The 21,707-nt window shown below is 38.9% G+C and overlaps 1 pseudogene; it reads left to right on the forward strand.

Annotated features, from left to right (window-relative positions):
- Window positions 1-9,128: 9,128 nt before the first annotated feature.
- On the forward strand, window positions 9,129-11,156 carry LOC123455497 (annotated as a pseudogene).
- Window positions 11,157-21,707: the final 10,551 nt, after the last annotated feature.

Consider the following 21,707-nt stretch of genomic DNA (forward strand, 5'->3'; position numbering starts at 1 on the left):
AGGTTACAGTCAGGTATTTGGTAGTCTTCCAGAATGTGTGGTTTCAGTCAGGTATTCTGTAGTGTTCTAGAATGTGAGATTACAGGCAGGTATTCTTTAGTTTTCCAGAACATAAGGTTGTGAGGGTACAGTGAGGTATCCAGTAGTATTTCGTAATGTGACATTACAGTCAGGTATTCTGTAGTTTTCCAGAAAGCGATGTTGCAGAAAGGTACTATGTTGTGTTCCAGAACGTGAGGTTGCAGTCAGGTATTCTGTAGTGTTCTAAAATGTGAGGTTATAGTCAGGTATCCAGTAGTGTTCCATAATGTGATGTTACAGTCATGGATTCTGTAGAGATCCGGAACATGAGGCTGTAGTCAGGTATTCTGTTGTGTTCTGTATTGTGTGTCTTCAATCAAGTATCTGTGGTGTTCTAGAATGTGAGGTTACAGTCATTTATTCTGTAGAGTTCCAGAATGTGAGGTTACAGTCAGGTATTATGTAGTGTTCTAGAATGTGAGGTTACATTTAGGTATTCTGTAGTTTTCTAGAATGTGAGTTTATAGTCAGGTATTTTGTAATGTTTTACAATATGAGGGTACAGACATGTATTTTGTAGGATTCCAGAATGTGAGGTTACAGTCATTCTGTAGTGTTTTACAATGTGAGGTTGAAGTCAGATATTCTGTGGTGTTCTGGAATGTAAGGTTGCAGTCAGATATTCTATAGTGTTCTGGAATGTGAGGTTGCAGTCAGATATTCTGTGATGTTCCAGAATGTGAGGTTGCAGCCAGGTATTCTGTAATGTATTATGAATTGAGGTTGTAGTCAGGTATTCTGTAGGGTTCCAGAATGTGCGGTTACAGTCATGTTTTCTGTAGTTTTCCAGAATGTGATGTTCCAGTCAGGTATTCTGTAGTTTTCCAAAATTTGAGGTTGCAGTCAGGTATTCTGTAATGTTCCAGAATTTAGTTTTCAGGCAGGTATTCTGTAATTTTGCTGAATGTCAGTTTATAGTCAGGTATTCTGTAGTGTTCCTGTATTAATATTGTTCTACCTATTTAGACCACCACGCTCTCCCAGGTCACAGTTGTTCACCAGGAGCTATTTTTCTGCTCCCAGTTTTTAAACCAAACTTCATGTGATCTTCAGGCCAAATGTAGTACATATTGTAGAGTATGTATATTTCTTATCCATTAACATATGGTCCATTGGGGTTCTTATGCACACAAAGTTTGGGGGTATTTTTCCCAATATCTTGTTTCCTTCATACCCCATTTCTTCTTATATTTCACATTATTTTGCAGATCTCATATGCCATTAACTACATGCCTGTGATCACAACAAGTTATGCCTGAGTGGGTTATGTTCTAACCATAGGAGAGGCAATAAAATAACTATCCTCCAGTAGGTAACGTACTATGTCAGAAGTTGAGAAATGTCTTGGAGGAACATAAAGAAGTTTAAAAAAGAAAGAGAACCACTATAGATGGGTTTTCAGTAATTTTTTAAAAGGAAAGTATGTAAATCACTGACATGATATTTATGAAAATATTTAAACAAATATTTGATGGTAAAACATGATTCTCAAATAAATATAAAAAGGGACTATATGACAGTATTTCTTCCAATCATTAATACAGGAACTCATAAAATGGGTACAGCAGAGACCATTTGCTGAGTTTGATATTACATAAATGTTTTAGTAATGAAGGTAGGACAAGTTTTCTCTTTGGTACCTAAATGGTAACTATCTTCTAAACTATAAATCATAACTTTTGGGATTGGTTTCTTCTCAACTGAAGAAAAATTATGTAGGTCATGACTCACCACACTATATAAGTCCACATACAATTTCAGTGGACTAGTCATCTTCATTATAACTAGTATTTAAAATTAATTCCTCTGAATAATCATTGGGTGGGTCAGGAAAGGATGACACCCTCAGGAAAGAATGCAGAGTTATTGTGTCATTTATCTATTGGTTGCTAGGAAATAATATCTAACAAAGATCACTTTAAGAGTAGAAGAGTTGATTTCATTTTATAGTTCCAGGTTACAATCCCATGGAAGCAAAAGCTAGTCAGCAGGAGCTTTAAGCAGAGCTGGTCACAGTCAGTGCACAGAGAGGAAGCAGAGTGATGAGTGTTGGCGATTGGCCATCTCTCTCATTTTCATAGAGTCCAAGATTCCAGCCCATGAAATGTTGCCACTCACAGTAAATGGGGTAAGGGGCTTCCCACTTTGCCTAACCTAATCAAGACAACCCCTCCCAGGCTTCCCAGAAGCTAAAAAGAGTGAATTTAGATCTTCTCAAGTTGACAATCAATATAAACTTTCACAGGCATAAAACACATTTATTTAAAAGCTTTGGTTACCTTTGTTTTTAATTTAGGTTCAATAAAATATTAGAGGACTGTGGAATGACTCAAAGAGTTAAAAGTTACTGCCGGCAAAGTCGGAAAGCCTGAAGTTCAATTCCCAAGTACCCATGTAAAGCCAAACACATAAAGTGGCACATGTGTGTGTGTGTGTGATTCATTTGCAGCAGCAGGAGGCCCTGGCACACCCATACTCATTCTCTCTCTGACCCCTTCCTTCTCTTCCTCTTTGTCACACATGTAAACAGATGAAGTAGAATAGTCATAAAGTGTAAGTGGACAAAAATTGAAGTGACATTGGATATCTTCTTTGAATAAGGCTTCAAATATCCAAAGTTTGTTGGTTTAATGAAGAACATATTAGTTCAAATAAAAATAAAATGGTTTGAAATCTGGCCTCTGCAAGCAAAAAGAAATGTTCAAGATTACTGAATATTTGATTTATTGTGATTAAATTTCAACTAGTTGGCATGGACTCAGATAAGGTTAAGTAATTAATTTTTCATCTAATTAAACCACAAAGTATTACTACAGTCTACCTAAAAGTTCTCATATTAGCTTGTGTAGTGGTCATTATTCCAACTGTTTTAAAATATGAGTAACACAATTGCATGTGCTGTAGGACAATATAACATCAAAAAATATGTTTTTAAAATACAAAACAGTAATGCCAGTCATTTTTGTTATGGAGGCTTTTAATTTTAACTTCAAATTTTCAAAGTATTTGTCTGATTTTTTAACTAACACATATAATACCCCAATTTCAATAATGATTAAATGATCATTGCCGGAGATGGCAAGCATGCCATTTCAGGATCACGAGGAATCAAGTGCTGAAGAGCTGCTTGACACAGTTACAGCCCAGCTGTCTCTTCCTTGAAGTACAATGTGGCTCCTCTATAGAAAAATCTTTGGCTCTCTATGCTACAGAAATATGTGGTTTTCTGTATAATGTTTGTCTTTCTCTGTCTTTCACTTGATGTCCCAATCTCTAAGTTTACTTTTCCAGTAACTATTGGTGTTAGTGAAGTGTTGGTCAATCTATCTGAAAGAGGCTCTGGCATAGATTTGGAAAAATAAGAAAATGTGTAAAAGATAATTGTTTTCCTTAAGGGCCCTAAAGAAAGTCAGGCATGGAGTACAGTACACTAGGGGGAAACAATGAACATCCTGGAACAATGTAAAAATTGTTCTATGACTAATTTTTCTAACTGGTGGCAATTGCAACAGACTATGACTCGTTACCAAGAATCCTTAAATAAAACAACCAAAGTCAAAAAGAGTTCAATCAGGCTAACTTAACTTCTTCCTTTCCAAATTGTATCCCTTTTATTTCCTTCTCCTGTCTTATTGCTTGAGCTAGGACTTCCAGAATTATATTGAAAAGCAGAGGTTAGAGAGGACATCCCTGTCTTGTTCCTGATCTCAATGGGAATTCCTCCAGTCTCTCTCCATTAAGTATTATTTGGGCCTTTGGAGTTTGTATATTGCCTTTATTATGTTAAGATGTGAACCGGCCATGCCGATTCTCTCCAATGTTGTGATCATGAAGTGATGTTGTATCTTGTCAAAGGCCTTTTCTGCATCTATCGAAATGATCATGTGGTTTTTATGCTTAAGCTTGTTTATGTGGTATATTACATTGACAGATTTTCATATGTTGAACCACCCTTGTGTTCCTGGGATAAATCCCACTTGGTCAAGGTGGATAATACTTTTTGATGTGTTGTTGGATTCGGTTTGCAAGAATTTTGTTCAGGATCTTGCATCTATGTTCATTAGGGAAATAGGCCAATAGTTTTCTTTTCTTGTGGCATCTCTGCCTGGTTTTGGGATTAGAGTGATACTGGCTTCATAGAAGGAGTTGGGTAGCTTTCCCTGTTCTCCAATTGTGTGGCACAGTTTTAGAAAGATTGGTTTGAGTTCTTCCATGTAGGTTTGATAAAACTTGGCTGGGAATCCATCTGGTCCTGGACTCTTTTTTGGGGGGAGGTTTTTTTTTTATTATTTTTTCAATCTCCATGAGTGTGATGGGTTCATTAAGGTGATTAATCTGCTCTGAGTTTAGCTTTGGTAGATGATATGCATCCAGGAATTTATCCATCTCCTCTACATTTTCCAGTTTTGTGGAGTAGAGGTTTTTGAAATAAGTCCTGATGATTCTCCCAATTTCACTGATGTCTGTTGTGATCTCTCCTTTTCAATTTTGAATTTTGTTAACTTGGAATCTCTCCTTTTTTTCCTTGATCAAATTGGCCAGAGGTTTGTCAATCTTATTTATTTTTTCAAAGAACCAGCTCTTTGTTTTGTCAATTGCCTTAATTGTTTCCTTGGTTTCCAATTCATTAATTTCTGCTCTGATTTTAATTATTTCTTTCCTCTGGAGCCCTTTGGGTTGGATTTTTCTTGTTTTGCCTGTGCTTTTAGGTGGATGGTTAGGCTATTGATTTGGGATCTTTCTGTCTTTTTTATGAAGGCATTGTGTGCTATGAATTTTCCCCTGAGGACTGCCTTCAATGTGTCCCATAAGTTTTGGTATGATGTGTTCTCATTGTCACTCAATTCCAGGAATTTTGCAATTTCATGTTTTTATTTCATCCACTATCCATTTACTATTTAAGAGTGTGATATTCATTTTCCAGTTGTCATTGGGATTCTTGGTGGTTTTTTTGTTGTTGATTTCTAGGAATATAGCATTATCATCTGATATCATGCAGGGAATTATGTCGATTTCCATAAATATGTGGAGGCAATCTTTGTGACCCAGCATATGGTCTATTTTAGAGAATGTTCCATGGGCTGCTGAGAAGAATGTGTAGTCTGTGGATTTGGGATGGAAAGTTCTGTAGATGTCTGTTAGGTCTAAGTGTTCTATGGTTTTGTTGAGCTCTCTTACTTCCCTGTTGAGTTTCTGTTTGGATGATCTGTCTATTACTGATAATGGTGGGTTGAAGTTCCCTGCTATGACAGTGTTAGTGGTTATTTCTGTTTTATTGTCAAATAAGTTTTGTTTTATGAACTGTGGTGCCCCTGTGTTTGGAGCATACAGATTTATGATTGTAATATCCTTTTGATGGATTGTTCCCTTTATAAGTAGGAAGTAGCCTTCTTTGTCTTTTTTGATTGTTTTTGGTTTGAAGTCAATTTTACCTGATATTAATATAGCTACACCTGCTTGTTTCTTATTCCCATTTGCTTGGAATATTGTTTTCCATCCTTTCACCATGAGGAGGTTTCTGTCTTTAGTGGTAAGGTGGGTTATATGTAAGAAACCCGAGAGACTCCATCCCAAAACTCCTGAAGGTGATTAACTCCTATAGCAAAGTAGCAGGATACAAAATCAATGCACAAAATTCGGTAGCATTTCTGTATGCAAATGACAAAGATACAGAAAAAGAAATAAAGGACATAGTCCCATTTTCAATAGCAACAACAACAACAACAAAATATACCTTGGAATAACGTTAACCAAGAAAGAAAAAGATCTATACAATGAAAATATAAAAACTCTCAAAAAAGAAATTGAGGCGAACTTGAGAAGATGGAAAGACCTCCCATATTCCTGGATAGGCAGAATTAACATTGTGAAGATGACAATCCTACCAAAGGCAATATATAGATTTAATGCAATTCCAATTAAAATCCCAACAGTGTTCTTCACAGAGATAGAAAAAATGATCTCAATTTTCATATGGGAAAACAGAAAGCCTTACATATCTAAACATATCCTCAGCAAAAGAAATACCTCTGGTGGCATCACCATACCCGATATAAAGCTATACTACAAAGCCATAGTAATAAAAACAGCATGGTACTAGCATAAAAACAGGAGTATAGACCAATGGAATAGACTTGAGGACCCGGAATTTGGGTCAAGCAACTATAGCTACTTGATATTCTACAAAGGCCCAAACAATATAGGCTGGAAAAAAGATAGCATCTTCAACAAATGGTGCTGTACAAACTGGATAACCGCATGCAGGAAACTAAAACTTGATCCACACATTTCACCATGCACTACACTCAAATCCAAATGGATCAAAGACTTCAACATAAGACCAGAAACTCGAGTACTACTGGAAGAAAATTTAGGAAGTACTTTCCATGATATAGGAATGGAAAAAGACTTTCTGAACAAAACCCCTGGAACAGATCATTCTCAGTGAACTTACCCGATAACAGAAAAAAATTGACACATAGTCTCACTCATCTACAATACCTAACCTGAATCTACCCAAGATACCTTACATACCCAGCAAGCACGTCATGGAGTAGACAATAGGATGGATGGGGAGGGCGGGGAGGGCATCGAAGGGTGGAAAACAGTAATCAGGACCCAAACGGCAATGGTACCATAAAATTCTACTTCCTAAAAGACAGACCAAATGGCTGAATCTTCACTAGACCCTTACAGGAAACACCTGGACCACAAGACACTGGAGATGGTAGGATCGAGTCTAACCTAAATCTTCTACATCTTCCCTCCCTCCCTCTCTCTCTCTCCCCTCTCTCTCTCTCTTCCCTAACTCTTGTATATTAGTTATGTTTTTCCTCAATTTCTTAGTGGGCACTCACCTGTAACCCCCACTACCAGCTTGGGGCTACCATCCACAATGAGCTTTTGATCAGAGAAACCTACAAGGTTTCCCAAAACAGTAACAGACTTCTGTCAGAGTACTTGATGACCCACCAAAGACCAGTGGTAAGACCCTATTACTGAAGACTCCATATGTAGCTGACACGTAAAATGGAATGGCATGGCTGGAAGCCAGGAGAAAGTCAGTCCCCAGACAGTCAGCGTGTCTAGTGCCAGAAGGTGCTACATGGACAACTGGGGGAAATGACCAATATCTGTCCAAGAAACTCATTGTCTAACCTAATTAGCAACAAATAACCTGATGTGATGCCCACACAAGTACAATAGTGGCACACAGCCATGATGGGGAACCAACTGCTCTTGATTTGGCTAACTGATCCCCTCAGTGGTACGAGACCCATAACTAGAGCTGGGAAACAAGTCAGAACCATACCCAAACATAAGCCCACTCTCCAATATCAAGCTACCATCAATCATGGGGTACAAGAGAGCCTACACCTATCAAACTCTCTATCAAAAAAGTAATTGTTATCTCAATTTTCCGGGTGCTAACTTACTCTCCGTTGGAGAATCTGCTTCTCTTTTTCAGATAGATGCAGATCCTAAGGAGAGAGTTGCCCCAACATACCTCAAAAGGGGCCCGACTGAAACTAAGGACAATTGGCAAAACAAGCAAGGGTGACGTTTTCCTGATGAACTGAACACCAGCATAAAGAGGAAGGAGACCAACACAGAGAAAAATCAACTCCTACCAAATCAGAGAGCCAGAGCCTCAGAGGCCCCCAACACCTCAGCACTGAAGCAGACCAAAAATGAACCCAACATGGCTCAGGGAAGTTTTGCGGAAGAGGGGGCAGAAAGAATGTCAGAGTCACATGTTGCGTCATGATATGCAGAGACATTTATCATACCAATAACTGAGGGCTAACTCCACAATGAACAACCCATTTACATCAACAAGAAGGGTCCAATGGGAGGGGGTAGATCATGGATGAGCCTAAACAATGGTACCAAATTGCCTGTATATGTTGAAAAGAAAACTAATAAATTAAATTAAAAAAAAAATTTCAATCGGGGGGAACCAAAGTCTAAGTATTGGAGGGATGTGAAAAGGAAAATTCAAAATAAATGATTAAAGGATAACTAGATCTACTGGATCAGTGATTAATGATGGGAAGCCCCATTTGTGGTTGTTTTGCCTCTCACCTTTAATACAGTAATTGAAAGTAGAAGTTCAGGAAATCGGGCTGGAGAGATGGCTTAGCGGTTAAGTGCTTGCCTGTGAAGCCTAAGGACCCCGGTTCGAGGCTCGGTTCCCCAGGTCCCACGTTAGCCAGATGCACAAGGGGGCGCACGCATCTGGAGTTCGTTTGCAGAGGCTGGAAGCCCTGGCGCACCCATTCTCTCTCTCTCTCCCTCCCTCTGTCTTTCTCTCTGTGTCTGTTGCTCTCAAATAAATAAATAAATAATTTAAAAAAAAAAGAAGTTCAGGAAATCACAAGTGCTTGACCGCACATACATGGGGAAAATGTGAAAACAGTTAATCATTATAGGGGCCTGATGACTTTACTTGAGGTGAATAATTATGGGATTGTTTGATAAAAAGGAATAACAAAATGTTTCTATGGGGGGCGCAGGGCCGGGGCGGGCCGCGCACGCCGGGACAGGACGGGAGCCCCGGGAGAGGTAACCCGCGGGGCGGCCGGGGCGGCGGGCAGGCGGGCGGGCGGCGCCTCCTCCTCCGCAGGCCTGCTTGCCCCGCTCCCGCCGTCCCGCCTGGCCCCGCCCCGAGCGGGCTGCAGGCGTCGCGACCGGTGGTTGTCGGTGCATTAGGGGCCCTTGCGCCGGGGCCAGGCTGAGCTTCCCGTGGCCCTGCGTGCCGGGAGCCCTGCCCTTGGCCGCCCCGCCTGGAGCGCGGGGCTCCGGAGTGTGAAGCCCGCACTCCCCCGAGAGGCCGGGGCGGGAGCATGGCTTCGAGTCCCCGGACAGTGGGGCTACCGCAGTGAGACCCTGACCCCAAACACGAGGATGAGCGTATACAATAAACTCACTTCTAAAAGCCCTGGAGTCCGCGTGGCCGGCATTAGTGTCCCCCTGGGTGCTTCCCACCTACTCAGTATGTATTTTCCCCCAAGAAGCGGTAAGTACAGACTTACCTGCATATCAGAAGTCCAGAAACTTGTGTAACCTTAAGAACTGACTGGTGTGCCACGCATGGGAAATGCAGCGCTGTGTTACATAAGTCTCTGCAATCTGGCTGTAACTCCCAGAGGCCTGAGAGTGATGGCAGGTCAGCAGTGTTTGCTGACTGCCAACTGTATGCCAGGCGCTTGTGAAGACAGATTACGGTGCAGGGGCCCTAAGGAGCTCAGTGCCTTAAGAGACATCTTAAAAGACATCTGTGTAAATAACCACAGGCAACACGTGTCAGAGTGCAAGTTCCACATTGCAGTGTGATAGATACCCCATGTTTCCCCATGCATCGAAGAGTCTGGGCAGAGACTGGATGACTCCGTGGGAGGATCTGCAAAAGTGTTGTTGGAGCAGACATATTTCTAGTTGCATGAGGTGGCCTGGACACCCCTCACGTGTTCCTTACCCATACTTGAGCAGCAGGCATTTCTCTCTGAATTGGAGGCCATCTTGTTTGTTTGCATCCAGAACTCAATTTCAGTGCTGTACTTGGAGATCTGACCGCCTGAGCCAGACATCCTTGATTCATCTCTCTAGTTACGTCATGGACTCTGAGGGAAATGAGCCTTCATCCAAACGAAGAAAACTCCAAGGCACGATAAGAAGGTATTGGGAAAACTTATGCAGTCATAATAGAGAAAAAAGTAAGATCCTAGAAGACGGACATGCTGACCCCCAGTGTGAAGACAGTGAGAAGAAGTTTGACTTCTCAGTGATGTCCTATAACATACTTTCCCAGGATTTGTTGGAAGATAACTCCCATCTGTATAGACACTGCCGACGCCCAGTGCTGCACTGGGGCTTCAGGTTCCCTAATATTCTGAAAGAAATCCAACATTTTGATGCAGATGTACTTTGTTTGCAAGAAGTTCAAGAAGATCACTATGGAACAGAAATCAGGCCAAGTTTGGAGTGATTGGGATACCACTGTGAATATAAGATGCGGACGGGAAGGAAACCTGATGGCTGTGCCATTTGCTTCAAACATTCCAAATTTTCACTCCTATCTGTGAACCCAGTGGAGTTCTACCGTGCTGATATTCCTCTGTTGGACAGAGACAATGTTGGATTAGTTTTACTCTTGCAGCCCAAAATTCCCTGTGCTGCCTCTCCCTCGATCTGTGTGGCCAACACACATCTGCTGTATAACCCAAGGCGAGGTGATATTAAGCTGACCCAGTCAGTTGGCAATGCTGCTGGCAGAGATTTCCAGTGTGGCCCATAGGAAAGATGGTAGCTTCTGTCCTATTGTCATGTGTGGTGACTTTAATTCAGTTCCTGGTTCTCCACTCTATAGTTTCATAAAAGAAGGAAAATTGAATTATGAAGGACTTGCAATAGGAAAGATGGTGATCTCACTCGAGCACAGTTGGAGAAGACGGAGGTCCTAGTAGCAGATGAAAAATTGACCTCACGATTGCAGCACCACCTCAGCTTGTCATCTGTGTACTCACATTATTCTCCTGACACTGGAGTTCCAGAAGTGACCACCTGTCATTCCCGAAGTGCCATAACTGTGGACTACATTTTCTACTCTGCGGACAAGGAGAGTGCTGCTGGGAGTCCAGGAGCTGAAGTTGCTTTGGTTGGTGGCCTGAAACTGCTAGCTAGGTTGTCACTTCTTACAGAACAAGACCTATGGACCATTAATGGACTTCCCAATGAAAACAACTCCTCAGACCACCTGCCTTTGTTGGCAAAGTTCAGACTGGAGCTCTGACTCTTGGCTCATGCACAGACTCTTCCTCCCAATTCATGTTCTCTTTAGAGAATGTGGAGTTACCATAAGGGTTTGTTAGTTTTTGTGCTCTGGATTTCTGAAATTCGATTATATGCTTGAAACATATCAGAAGAAACAAGTTTACAAGGTTTTTAGGAATGAAAAAATATTTGCCTGGTATTTAAGATATAAATACTCTTTTTTAAAAGTTATTTTTATTTTGAGAGAGAGAGAGGCAGAGAGAGAGAGAATGGGCATGCCAGTACCTTCAGCCTGCTGTGAATGAACTCCAGAAATGTGTGCCCCTTGTGGCACACGTGTGACATTGCATGCTTACATCACTGTATCTGGCTACATGGGACCTGGAGATTTGAACATAAGTTCTTAGGCTTCGCAGGCAAGTGCCTTAACTGCTAAGCCATTTCTCCAGCTCTTAAATCCTCTGTAAAAGCGATGTGAATAATTTTTATGCTAAATCCTGGTACAAATGGCTGTTTTGTAAACAGTGTGTTTTGTCTCCAGTCCTCCAGCAAAAGAACCTTGTGTTTCCAACAAGCTTTACAATGGGACCCACGTACCCGTCACACCTGGACACCACAAGTTGCTGCCCTTTCAGGAGGACTGATTTCATTGGGGAACCCTGCATTTATTGAGTCCCACTTCCTTCATCTTAGAAATCATTATGCACAGGTGTCCAACCATTTTAATTTTTGAAGGGACTTGATAATGCTTTTAAATTGTTCAAGATGCACAGTTCTCCTTATTGCCATCCTGAGCCACATTGTATGCCTAGAGTTTGTTTGGGAAATGAAGGTCACTCTGGTAATAGGGTAATAAAAATTCCTTGGGGGCTGGAGAAATAATTTAATGGTTAAGGTTAATAATTTAATGGTTATGCCTGCAAAGCCTAAGGGCCCAAGTTTGATTCCCCAGTACCAGCATAAGGCTAGATACACAAGTGGTGCATGCAGCTTGAGTTCATTTGCAATGGCAAGAGGCCCTGGTGCACCAGTCCCTTTCTCCCCTCCCTCTCCCCCCCCCCCCCTCTCTCTGCTTGCAAATAAATAAAGGAAAAAACAAAAAGGAAAAGTTCCTTGGGCTAGAGATGACATTTTATCTTGCTGAACTGTTTCAGTAGAAATTTATTTTATTAGAAAAATTGTCTTTGGAACAAAGTGGCAGCTATAAGATTATTTTTATTATGCCTCTGAAGTATAAAAAGGTAATAAAATTATAGTAGGAGTTGAACTTGGAACCCCAATACTCCGTAAGTAGTCATATTAGCTGTTGGTTGTAATGTTTTGTTTTCTTGTACAGTGATGCACCAGTGAGGTGGTGCATATACTTTTCAATGAAAAGTTATGAACAGGTCTAATAAATCCTGTGGTTTCAAACAAAAAAAAATGTTTCTATGAATTCTGTGAAATTGTACCTTTCTTGAAGTTTGTTCTTGCATGACATGATCAGAAAATAAAAGACTGAGACTAAGAGCTGTGGCAGCAGAGAAGTAGAGAAGCAAAGAAGCATGGAAGCATAGAAACAGGGAAAAATGGAGAACAGAAAAAAAATCCAAAAATAAATAGAAAAATAAAAAACAAGAAAAAAAATAGAAACAGAGAAGGAAGCAGAGAGAGAAAGATGGAAAAACTCAGCTGCTTTCAGCATTAGCCTGTCAGCTTGCACCATAACTTGACTTAGAGTCATTATTTCACCGCTCCTTTTCACATGTCTCTTCGGGGACCCTCCTTCAAGCCAGGGCTGGACCCTGGCAGATTATCTTATTACTGAAAAATTAAATTAGCACACAAAAATAATCACAGGCCTACTCATGTTGAATTTTTTTTTCTGTTAAAGAATCATATTTAAATACTCTGGCAACAAATTAAGCATAGTTGAAGCTGTCAAGTTCTTCTGAAATATGATATATATTTTATTCCTGCTATATAAAAATAAATTAGATATAGTGCACTGTTTTAAGTCAAAGTTTCCTTTAGTAGTAGCCCAAATTTAATATTCATTGTAGATTATAAAATTAATAAATATTTTAACAAGCCTGGGTATATTATTATAGACTGTAGAGGATTCCTTCTTTATTATCTGATCCACTAAAATCAATTCTGTTTAACTATTACCCAGCCAATTTTGATTTCAGGTATTATATTCTGACAAGAGATAATAAGTCTTATTGCTTGTTCCTCTTCCAGTCTGTGTGATGAGAAGAGGTCAATCGGATCTGAAGAGATAACTTAACAGTTAAGACACTTCTGTGAGTCCTAAAGAATCCATGTAATCCATGTTTGAATCCATGTAAGCCAAATACATATGGTGGCACATGCATCTGGAGTTCATGGCTCTCCTCTCTTTCTCTCTCTCTCTCTTTCTCATAAATCAATAAATATTTTTTTCAAGAAGAGAGGAATAGGATTTTCTAAACATCATTGCTTTATTTAAAAGGCAATAGGAAGTAATTTTCTCAAGAATCTAATTTATTATTTTAATGTTCTAGATGCTGGCATATTTATAATCAAATTGTATCAAACAATACTGGATTATCTTCAGGGAATGATGATAAATAAGGAAGAAATGTGAAATATTTAGAGGAAAAGAGATGAAAGATAATATTTTTGTTATATGATTTCCTTAAATTGTATACATTTTTCTGTTTTACCATTAAGTCTGTTTTCTGCGTATCACATTTGGTCTTGTGAAAATTCTTGGATTAGTGTTCAAAAAACATATATTTCTATCCCTGATCAAAATTATGCTCAGATAGCACCAAGGTCTACATAGTTTCTCTAAGGGAATGTTCCACTTGAAACCATTTTCAGCAGTTTGAAATAAGTTCTAATATCAGCTGTTCAACCTTAGCTAACATAAACTATAAACTTCAGTATAGGAGCAGTGGCTTGTACCTTAAATAGGTGTAATTGTCAACAATCTATTTGCATAATAAAAGCCTTTGCTAATATTTTTCATTATCATGTGAAGTAATGGTCCTTCACAGCATGTGTTCATATGCCTTGTTTGATTCACTCCCTCCACTACTGCCCTCCTTTGTCTACCTGCCCCTTTTTTGCTGGTCCCCTTCTTTCATTCAAGTAGTTTTCATGTCACATTTATTCTAGAAGTCTTTTGTTTGCAAATGACAACCAACTTAATACAGATTGCATTTAATGAAAGGAGAAATTAGGAAAGGAAGGTGAAGGAAGGAGGGAGGAAACACAATTTCTTGATTTGTAGAACTGATGGCCTATGTTCAGACTTGTCTTTAAGCAACCTTTCATTCAAATAGAGCTTCAACTTTATCAAGATATGGGGTCCCCTAAGAGTACCGCAGATGGAATAGCTCCAGGTTCATAGGATCTTTTTAATATATCTTGAAAAAGAGAGCAAGACCCAGTCATCTATAAATCACAACATTTCAATAGTCTCACGTCTCCTAATCTCCCAGTAGACTTAATCCTGTCTATGAAAAAAAAATCAGTATGTCCAGGAATTGTGACAATTTGACTGCATTAAGTCACTTAAACCCTTCCTTCAAGTGGAATTGAGGGTTAGTTGTAGCAACAATGCTAATAGCAATGGAAGGAAGGTTTTTGAAAGAAAGTTTTTGGTGGCCATCTGACAGAAACCAAATAATGTTAAAGTAATCACTAGCCAGCCCCTCAAGTATCTTATGAAAATAAAGTGTCAACACAAACAGGAAGCTTGAGCCACACCAAATGCTCAAGACATTTCCGCTGTGAACCCAGTGCGCACACAACAGTGGCACTTAGGAGCGTTTTTATGAAATTAGTCACAATATTGTCCAATGTAGGTAGAGACATTTAAAATAAAATACTTATTTCTAATTTACATGAAAAATATAATTTTTTTAAAAAATATTTTATTTATTTATTTGAGAGCGACAGACACAGAGAGAAAGACAGATAGAGGGAGAGAGAGAGAATGGGCGCGCCAGGGCTTCCAGCCTCTGCAAACGAACTCCAGACGCGTGCACCCTCTTGTGCATCTGGCTAACGTGGGACCTGGGGAACCGAGCCTTGAACCGGGGTCCTTAGGCTTCACAGGCGAGCGCTTAACCGCTAAGCCATCTCTCCAGCCCGAAAAATATAATTTTAAGCAATGTTTACTCTTACTTTTCTTGAAATTTTCTTCTTTTGGCATGATAGAGAAAAATGTAGAGCTAAAGGTATACCTGTATTATACCAGCTTTGCCCACCATGAGCATATTATAATGCAATGTTGGTTGCTATCAGTATGAAATGTTTCATTTATTTTTTTCAACAATGAAGGCTTTTACTTTTGATTACAGGTGGTCCCCAACTTGCAATAGTCTGACTTATTCATGAAGTTAAAAGCAGTTTCCAGACAAAAGACACTCAGGTTAGATTCTGAAGTATGATCTTTCTCAGACTGACTGTCTTATAGACTGGCAGTGTCGACCAGACACAACTCCCACTTATGAGGACTAGCGGCCAGTCCTCTATAATATTTATTTTTGTGCTGTGAAATTTTGCAGCCTAAAAGCATCAATGTATTTTTAACTTATGATATTTTTAATTTTTTATTCCTATTTATTTGAGAGAGAGAGAGAGAGAGAGAGAGAGAGAGAGAGAGAGAGAGAATGGGTGTGCCAGGGTCTCCAGCCACCGCAAAAAAACTCCAGACACATGTGCCCCCTTGTGCATCTGGTTTATGTCTTGGTGAATCAAACTGGGGTCCTTTGGCTTTGCAGGCAAATGCCTTTACTGCTAAGCCATCTCTCCAGCCCACCTTTAACTTTTGACAGACAAAATTTGCATAGGTCAGGAAGCGTCTATACATTAGGATATGATTATGAGACCACCTAGTAGATGAGTCGTATTATTCATGAAGGTCTAGGTAAAGGAAAAGATACCGTAAATATAAAATCAATTTATTTTTTACAGTAAAATAATACTTTTCTAGGAGACTTGAAACTGCTAGCAAGACTTTTTATGTTTTGCATTGAAAATATATACATATTCCAGTCCTTATTAATAAATCAAGTACACATCACTTAGAAAATCAAGATATAAAAGATGTATTGTCCTATGTATTAGCTAGTATGGAAATGATGTAATATCCACAAATGAAACTAAGCAAACATTTATTTAGAGATTTTAATAGTAAATTAAATAAATCCCTAAAATCCTTTAATTGATAATGTATGTTAGCAATATATATACACACACACACACATACATCTATATATATGTGTGTGTGTTTCTGTGTAAAGTACAGGAGGCAGGGAAATGCTTTGTAATATCTTTTGCCCTGTGGGAGCTGCCAAGCTTGCCAGAGAACAGTTATAATTAGTCAATGAAGCAATAGCAGAACTCCTGTTATGGTCACTTTGATTTCCTACTGCTTTTCATTGCAAATTTAGTGACTCACATAAAGCTAAATGCTTTGAAATAATCCTCTCAGAGGCTATCAAATAGTGTTATTAAATAATCAATTGTAACCCAGCAATTTAATGGAAGGTTGGAAAAGCTTTCACAAAGAAATCAATTTTAGCAATTTTTTGAAAAAGGAAAATTATGTTTTAGCCTACCACTATGAAGATAAAACCAAACTGCATTACTTATTGTGTCTTCCAATATCCACCACACTTATGTGAGTGTGGATATATAAACATCCATTCCCATATGAAACAGTGGTACAATTCCCAAAGAATGAGCTTGTAAACATGTCTATTTGCATATTAGAAGAGGACATGATATATAAAAATAAATATAGGATTATGCTTTATCAGATTAATTTCTTCATTTCGTAAAATGATTTGTGTTGATTGATTTTTCGGTTATATTTACAAATGTGTATTACATTCTCCTAAGCATTCACAGGGCATTGAAAATAAAATGCACTATGAATATAAAGATTTTCCTGATTTGTAGTACATGGTCAATTATTGGCTTCCAATAGTTAATCCTTTTCTATAGAAATTGCCTTGGCAACAAATGAAAAAAAAAAAAGACACAAAATTCATATGTTTTATAATAAAATTTATGCTTTCAATTCAGCTTTTAAATTAAACACCTCTGTGACAACCCTATCTAGTAATACTTTCTTAATACTTTTTAAATAAAATATATCCCTTATTTCCAGATACACATCATATAGTTATGTGTCTATATGTTCTTGGATATGAAGAATATTTTAGGTCCAGTTTTGGAGTGATATAATGGATTAAAAGATACAAATATATTTTACAATATTGGAATTATGTTCCAGTTACCTTCTCATTGCTGGGGTAAAACACTTGACCAGTAGCAACAGATAGAAGGGAAAGATCTGCTTTGGTGTATAGTCTTGAGGGGAATTGCCATCATGAAAGGGGAAGGGTGTGAGGGCAGAGGCAGGACATCACTTCTCGACATAACAGCTGCCAAACAGCAAGAATGTGAGCTGACTCCTACATGGAGAAAGCTGGCTTAGAATACCCCAAAGCCTGACCCAAGCAACACATTGCCATCAAGGTTCAACCTAAATTGCTGCCATCTGGGGACCAAGCATTCAAAACAAGTGAGTTTATAGGGACATCTAATTCAAATTACCAGAAATTCCTTACAAACAATCTCAGAGGATGTAGGAACAGTCTTGTGAAAAGTGGAATCCACCTGTACAAAATGATACAGTGCTGGTTTCAGGCTCTAACCATCAGAGAAGAACCCAGATCCCTGGTTTCCAAGTCTGGAGCATGTGTAGTGATGCAAACACAGAACTCTGAGCACACTTGCTGGTGCATCTAAAGTCAAGCTGGGCAGCAAACCTTGTCTACCTCACATGTCATAGCTAGAATCTTCTGTTCAAATTTCCAGCTGCATATTTTTGCAGCCTGAGGATATTTCTCAATTGATTTATAAAGACATTTGTGACATTCCAATTGTAGTCGTTGGAATTCTACATATTCCTGTGGAGTATTGTAGGATCTAGAGCACTTGCCATAGAGTTTCCCATTAACCTGTTGAGTATAAGTTTGCTGAAAGGTCTAGCACGTGCATTATTCTACATATCAAACAGTGCCACACATCAGAATCACTGGGAAAAATTACACACATATATCATTTTTGATTAGCTATTGGTAAGCAGAAACAAATATATAGAGAGACAGTGACAGTAAGAGAGAGAAAGAAAGATAATAGGCATGCCAGGGCCTTTAGCTGTTGCAAACAGACTGCAGATACATATATCACTTTGTTCATCTGGCCTTATGTGGTACTGGGGAATCAAACCCTGGCCCATTATGTCTCAGAAGCAATTACCTTAACCACAGAGCCATCTCTGGAGCCCCACCTCCAGAATTCCTGGTGTTGCAGAACTGAACAAAGTCTGAGAGTATTTTTTTTTTCTTTTTAGTTTTTCAAGGTAGGATCTCCCTCTAGCTCAGAATGACCTGGATCTTACACTGTAGTCCAAGGGTGGTCTTGAATTCACAGTGATCCTGCTACCTCTGCCTCCTGAATGCTAGGATTAAAGGCATGCGTCACCATGCCTAGAGAGAGTATTTTTAACAAGTTATCAAGAGCTTCTGTTCAGTAACACAGGGGAAGGTTAGGCAGTGCTGAAGAACACTTGCAGGGGAAACTCATGAAATTTAGCGCAGTCAGTTCCTAAGAAAGCTTAATATGTCAAGGGATTAAATCATTTGTAACTGTGGCATATCTGTATTTATTTATAATTCTTAAGAATTATGTAAATATATGAAGTATATTTGAAACTTTAGATGGTCCCTGACTCATGATAATTAATGTATTTTTTTTTCAGTATTACAATGAAGTAAAGGTAATGAGCATCCAATGAAAACCAAGCCATATTGTTTAACTTTTTGTTGACAACTTCTATAAATATAAATATATCATGATCATAATCCCTTCCAACAATCTTCCCCTTTCCCTTCCCAAATGCCCCCTCCACTAAATCCCACCTTCCTTTCAACTATTCTCTCTTTTCTTTAGATGTTATCATTTTTTCTTCCTATTATGCAGGTCCTGTGTTTGCTGCATCAGCCAGTGTGAAGTCATGAATATCAAGGTCACTTGTGTCTGGAAGATGGCATTATATGCAATCTTCCCTTTCCTCTGGTTCTTACATTCTTTCTGCCATCTCCTCTGCAATTATCCCTAAACTTTAGAAGGTATAGTAGAGATATTTCAGTGTAAACTTTCCACTGTCACTTCTCAGTACTTTAGTGAATTTTAAATCATGCCGGTGGTTACTGCCCTCTGAAAAGAGTCATCTGCAAGCAGAACTGAGAGAAGCATTGATAAATGAAATTAAACACAAGTATTTAGAGGGCAGTTTGCTGGGAATAACATATCCATTTAGCCAGACAATAGTAGTAGTCTCATGCCTAGGGCTTATGACATTCCCAGACATAGGTTTTTGATTAGGTTTTGCACCAGCTCATCCATTTGGCCTGACTGTCTGTTGCAAAGCTTGCAATGCCTACTTCTGGTTAAGATGGTATTGATACCATTTCTCCCCCAACAAGCTGGTTAGCTCTTTCCAGCATCATTACAACTAAGAAGCTATATACTTAGATGGTTTTCTATAAATTTTTAATGTTTTCCCAGCCTAGCAATATGCAATAGGATACTCTTTGCTGCAGTCAGGTTCCCATTGCTGGTAGAAATCACCCAACCAAGAGCAGCTTGTGGGAAAAAGAGGTTTATTTTGGCTTACAGGCTCAAAGGGGAAGCTCCATAATGGCAGGGAAAATGGTGGCATGATCAGAGAATGGACATCACACCCTGGCCAACATAAGGTGGACCATATCAACAGGACAGTGTGCCAAACACTGGCAAGGGTAAACTGGCTGTAACACCCATAAGACACCCTCCAACAATTCATTCACTCCAAGAGGCGTTAATTCCCAAATCTCCACTAGCTAGGGACCTAGCATTCAGAACACTTAAGTTTATGGGGTCACCTGACTCAAACCACCATACCCTTCCACTAAGAATTCTGAGCAGTGGCAGAGCCACACATCAACTCAATCACACAATCATGAGGTGGCGGGTTCCCAGCAGTGCATGTATACACATATTCAACACTTTATTACACAATATGCTTTATGGCTTGATCTGTTCAACTAAAGGCTAATGTCAGTGTTGTGAGCATAATATGATGTTCAGTAAGTCAGGTGCATTAAAGGTATTTTCACCTGATTTGTTCAGCTAATGAGTTTACTGGGATGTATCCCCAGCATCAGTCAGAGAGTAGCTGTAATCTATTTCTGTTTCACCCGGATACGTGCATAAATCAAGAGGATCATTTAGACCTTTAGAATGCTATTGTACAAATTCAATAGAATATTTATTAGGAGACTTTGTTTGAATAATATTTAGTTATAATAAATGAGACTATTATTGTGGATGAATATGATAAAATTTTATTAAATATTACTTATTGGATCAGCTGTCAGTCTTAGCTGAGATGTGTAAATAATGACAATTTTGTTAAGATGGAAGATGCTTTTTTAACTGATATGTCGATGCAGTCTACTTAATGAAATATGTGGGAAATTAAGTTACAGTAATTTAGTTTTTTTCATATCTACAAGATTTCTTTCTTTATTAAATTTTTTTAATTTTTATTAGCATTTTCCATGATTATAAAAAAAATCCCATGGTAATTCCCTCCCTCCCCACCACCCACACTTTCCCCTTTGAAATTCCATTCTCCATCATATTACCTCCCCATCATAATCATTGTACTTACATATATACAATATCAACCTATTAAGTACCCTACTCCCTTCCTTTCTCTTCCCTTTATGTCTCCTTTTTAACTTACTGGCCTCTCTATTAAGGATTTTCATTCTCACACAGAAGTCCAATCATCTGTAGCTAGGATCCACATATGAGAGAGAACATGTGGCGCTTGGCTTTCTGGGCCTGGGTTACCTCACTTAGTATAATACTTTCCAGGTCCATCCATTCTTCTGCAAATTTCATAACTTCTTTTTCTTTACTGATGAGTAGAACTCCATTGTATAAATGTGCCACATCTTCATTACCTACTCATCAGTTGAGGGACATTTAGGCTGGTTCCATTTCCCAGCTATTATAAATTGAGCAGCAATAAACATGATTGAGCACGTATTTCTAAGGAAATGAGATGAATCCTTTGGATATATGCCTAGGAGTGCTATAGCTGGGTCATATGGTAGATCAATCTTTAGCTGTTTTAGGAACCTCCACACTGATTTCCACAATGGCTGGATCAGATTGCATTCCCATCAGCAGTGTACAAGGGTTCTTCTATTTCCACATCACCGCCAACATTTATGATCATTTGTTTTCATGATGGTGGCCAATCTGACAGGAGTGATATGGTATCTCACCGAGGTTTTAATCTGCATTTCCCTGATGGCTAGTGACGTGGAACATTTTTTTAGATGCTTATACGCCATTCGTATTTCTTCCTTTGAGGATGCTCTATTTAGCTCCATAGCCCATTTTTTGATTGGCTTGTTTGATTCCTTATTATTTAATTTTGAGTTCTTTGTATATCCTAGATATAAATCCTCTATCTGATATAGAGCTGGTGAAGATTTTTTTTTCCCATTCTGGAGGTTGCCTCTTTGCTTTTTTCACTGTGTCCTTTGCAGAGCAAAATCTTTTGTAATTTCATGAGGTCCCAGTGATTAATCTGGTTTTATTGCCTGAGCAATTGGGGTTGTATTCAGAAAGTCTTTGCCAAGACCAATATGTTGAAGGGTTTACCCTAGTTTTTTCTCTAGCAGTTTCATGTCTGATGTTAAGGTCTTTAATCCATTTGGACTTAATTCTTGTGCATGGAGAGA

This window comes from Jaculus jaculus, chromosome 17, assembly GCF_020740685.1.
Source record: "Jaculus jaculus isolate mJacJac1 chromosome 17, mJacJac1.mat.Y.cur, whole genome shotgun sequence".
Taxonomy (NCBI): Eukaryota; Metazoa; Chordata; class Mammalia; order Rodentia; family Dipodidae; genus Jaculus; species Jaculus jaculus.